Below are 4,745 nucleotides of genomic sequence, written 5' to 3'. Positions count from 1 at the left end.
GAGAAGACATCTTCCTTGTTCTTCACTACTCTGGCAGTCCCACCCAGTGGGATTCTCTTTGTCCACATTACTTTGTCTGGACTCTCCTTGATGGCACCTCCTAGTTCCCATCATTCTCTTTTCTCAAAGAATGAAGTCTCTGCCTTCCACACTTGGCCTCCTTTTTCACTCCAGCTTCATCCTGAAGCTTCCCCCACCCCCAGACAACATGGCTCCCAGGTCATCACCCCCTGCTTTTGGCTCAGCTGGCACACAAGGGCATTTTAGAGAGCAGGAGCAGGGAAAGAAATGCCTTTTTGCAAGTATACCTGCCTGGTTCCAGGGTGGAGAGGGAAAATATAGAATTCAGAGACATCTTATTCCATGGAACTCAAAGCCAGCACAGGTGCAGATAGAAAGTGGACAGGGAGCTAGAAATTCCAGATACAGGAAATTCCTGTATAAAGGAAAGCTTTGAAAACACTTCAGTGTTCCATCCCTCAGTCTTCCAAATGGAGTGGAGGGAAAGCTGAGGGAGATAGAAATGTGTTGAGTATCCAAGGCAGATGATGAGTTTTCAGGCCATTAGCCAATTTGGAAGAGGGGCTGGAAAACTCAACCAATCAAAACGTATTTTGTTCAGTAGGAATTGTCACTCGATATAAAGTCTAGGATTCTTTTGTAAGTGGAGACCTGTTATGCAAGGAAGCACTTTAAATAGGATGAGGGGATTTGACTAACTCAATCAATACATCACCCTTACAACTTGATGCTAGAAGTAAAAATACTGTAACATTCCAGCATCGGTGTCTATTTCTATCGGGAACTGGCTCATTTCTGTTAAAGTTACATGACTAGGGCTCATTGAAAAGACAGCAAGTTATAATTATAAAATTAAATTAATTAAAAAAAATAAAGTATTAAAAAAAAAAAACAAGAAAAAAGAAAATATAGCAGGTCAGAAGTGGCGACTTTAGCTAGGCATTAGAGCTAATTTTTAATGCATAGATCCACAGAGTTTCATGTGCTTAGACAGGAACGGCAGCACCCTGTAGAAAGAGTAACCACAGACACCCTATTAGGGCGCATGTGGGACTTTCCGTTTTGGGCAAGTGACTAATCACTGCCACCTAGTGGTTAGACAGACTTGTTGATTGATTGATGGAGACTTCAGCCTGTTCTCCCTTCCAGGAGGCGAAGAATACCTCTCCACATTCCCCGGAATGCGCTTCTTTCTAACCTCACTCTAGGAGAGCTAATTCAATATCCCCCTGTGCGGGTTTCCCTACATTGTGTCTGACGCCATTTTCTCCCTGGATACTACTTCACGAGTGATCTTATTAGTTTCCAAGGACTCAATTATCATCTCTCTGCAGATGATTTATTATTCGTCTAGCCTTAGCCTTTTCCCTGACTTCAGTCTTGTTTCTCCAGCTGCTTAGTGGATACATACCTTGTAGGGCAGAATGTCAAATGGAGGCCACCAGACCTTATGAAGTCAGCTAAATCTCCCAAGAGCCAGCTTAAAATGTAACTGGGAAATGTTTAACAAAAAATAAAAAGACAATACAATGTAGATCATCATCATTTGTGGTTTTCTAAGTCTAAGTAACCAGAGTTTTTATTGCACTTTGACATCACTACTGTAGACATCTTAAACTCAGTATGTCCAAAACATATTTCCCCCAAAAGCTTTTCCTCTTCCTAACTTCCCTATTACCATTAAGGATGCCACCATCCTCCCATTCAAACCAGACTAAAAAACTAGGGCTTATCTTCTACTTCTCTCTCTGTCTTTGTCTCTCTCTGTCTCTCTTTCTCTGTCTCTTTCTGTCTCTCTCTCTGTCTCTCTCTCCGTCTCTCTGTCTCTGTCTCTGTCTCTCTCTCTCTCTCTGTCTCTCTCTGCCCCCAAATCCAATCAGTGACCACATCCTGTCATTTCTACCTCTGTAATGTGTCTCATATATTTCTGCTTCTCTCCTCTGACACCATCACCAGCCAGGTGCAGGCCACCATCCCCTAACACCCAGACTATTGCAATAGAGGTGACCCTCAATATCTGCTGAGATAAGGGGCAGTTTCTACCTCAAATCTCTCCCTATTAAGGAATCAAATCAATTATCCTAAAACATAGGTCTGACTATGTGCCTATAATTAACAAGCCCCAATGGCTCTGAATTTCCTCCAGGATCAATAGAGAATCCTGCCTTCCTCTTAATGACCTTTATAACCTTGACCTTCCCTATATTTCCAGCCTTCTTACACCTCGATTTTCCATATACTCTTCACTCCATTGACATTAGCTGCCTTATAGTTCCTCAGGTAAGACATAAAATCCTCTGACCCAGGACATATTCACTGCCTGGAATGGTTTTGCTCATTATCTCTCAGCTTCTCCTGCTCCCTTCAAGTAGAAAGAAGCCTTCCTTGATCCACCTTTAATGCTACTGCCTTCCCTCTATCGATTATCCCATCTAGGTGGTGCAGTGGATAAAGAGCAGGATTTGGAATCAGGAAGACTTACAAGCTGTGTGACCTTGGGCAAGTACTTACTTCACTTTCCTCATAGTTATATTGTAATAAAATAATAACAATAATAGCATCTATCTCCCAGGAGTGTTGTAAGAATCTAGAGCATTAACCTATGGGGAAAGTGCTTTATAAATCATAAAGCAGTATATAAATGCTAGTTATTCAAGATAATTTTAGAAAAGCTGGGAAAGATTTTCACAAGCTGATGTTGAGCTAAACAAGCAGAACCAAGAATAATCTGTACATAATAACAGCAAGAATGTGCGATGATCAACTATGAAAGATTTGGTTCTTAGTGGCTAAGTAATCCAAAGCAATCTCAATAGACATTAGCCAGAAAGTACCAAGTGCATCCAGAAAAAGAACTATGGAGATTGAATCTAAATCAACATGTGCTATGTTCACTTCTTTTTTCTGTTTTTTTTTTTTTTTAATCTCTCCCATGTTTTTTTTTTTCTTCTTGTTCTGATTTTTCTCTCCCAACATGATTCATAAAGAAATATGTGTTAAAGAAAAGTTGAAAAAAAAAACCCTTATTATGGGGGCATAGGGTATGTTCAGGGAGGACTCTGATGTGAAGGCTGCTCATCTACCTGATTCATCCAGCTCTTACCTCTGCCTCCAAGAAACTATAGCATATGCAGCTGACACACTTCCAATAAACCATTTTAGCAGATGGACTAAGCCAGGACTAAGTGAGGGTAGCTGATAGGCCCCAAATTCCTACCTGAATTAGGGAGAAATCCATCCCAAGCATATGAAGACTTTCCTTGGCAGGATAGAGGAATGAGAACAATTTGTTCCAGTGGCCGAGAAATGACTGAAGTGGGTGTAGTGAACACTTAAGAGTTTGGTTAGATATTGAAGTCATCCACTGCATCTTAGGCCATTGACATTTGGCCTGACTTTTACCCTGCCACTGGACTTCAATAAGTGTGGAAGAGAGAATGATACAACCTCTCAAATCTGCCTAACAAATCTAATTTGTGTTGGAATAAAAAAACATCAGCCCTGCCATTCTCTCATTTTTGCCCATCTCAAAGTCCTGTGGTGGCAGGCAATTGTCCAAGTAGCAGATGCAGATACACTGGGAGTGTAGTCACCACCTTGCACACAGGCATCCTGGGTATTGGGGCCATCTTCTCACTGGACTAAGTCGGCTGTAGAATTGAGCAGTCTCTGAGTGTCAGAGCAGCCTTTTTGTGGGATTATACCACTCATCACCTGGTGGGAGGAACGAACTAGAAAAGGTGCCATAAAAATTATTAGCTTCCAACTGTGACAAGCAAGGATTGCATCCTGTAATCAGCACACACACACACACACACACACACACACACACACACACACACACAACTTTGGAATCAACTGTATCTGGGGGGGGGGGGGCAGGAGTATCAGCATAGGACTGCCCAGCATGGTGTCTCTTACTAAATCTCATTAACTGTCTCCTGGTTTCATCCTTTCTCAACCTGCTCTTCTTCTCTTTCTTTTTCTCCTCTTTCTTCCTGTTTCTTATCTCCAATTTTTTCCTTCTCTTCCTCCCCACTCCTTCCTCTCCCTCTTCTCTTTTTCTTCCTTCTTTTCTGGTCCTCTGCTCTGGTCAGATCTCATCTAATCCACTGTAGTCAGTTCTGGGCCCTATGGTTTAAGAGAAGACTGATAACCTGAGAGAGGCCTGAGAAATCTAGATAGGAAGTCTGTGACATTTGAGAATCTCTTGAATGAATTGGGTATATTTAGTTTGGAGAAGAAATTTGGGGCGTAGCTAGGTAGCACACCAGCTCTGAAGTCAGGAGGACCTGAGAGAGAGAGACAGAGACAGAGAGACAGAAACAGACACACACACATACAGAAAGAGAGAGAGAGAGAGAGAGAGAGAGAGAGAGAGAGAGAGAGAGAGAGAGAGAGAGAGAGAGAGAGGAAGAGAGGAGAGGAGAGACAGAAGGAGAGAGAGGGAGGGAGAGAGAGAGACAGAGAGAGAGAGACAGAGACAGAAACAGAGACACAGAGAGGGAGAGAGAGGAGAGAGAGAGAGAGAGAAAGAGAGAGACAGAAGGAGAGAGAGAGAAAGAGAGAGAGACAGAAGGAGAGAGAGAGAAAGAGAGAGACAGAAGGAAAGAGAGAAAGAGAGAGAGACAGAAGGAGAGAGAGAGAAAGAGAGAGAGACAGAAGGAGAGAGAGAGAAAGAGAGAGACAGAAGGAGAGAGAGAGAAAGAGAGAGAGAGAAAGAG

Source organism: Sminthopsis crassicaudata, chromosome 4 (genome assembly GCF_048593235.1).
Source record: "Sminthopsis crassicaudata isolate SCR6 chromosome 4, ASM4859323v1, whole genome shotgun sequence".
Taxonomy (NCBI): Eukaryota; Metazoa; Chordata; class Mammalia; order Dasyuromorphia; family Dasyuridae; genus Sminthopsis; species Sminthopsis crassicaudata.
Note: the sequence above shows the minus strand (reverse complement) of the source record.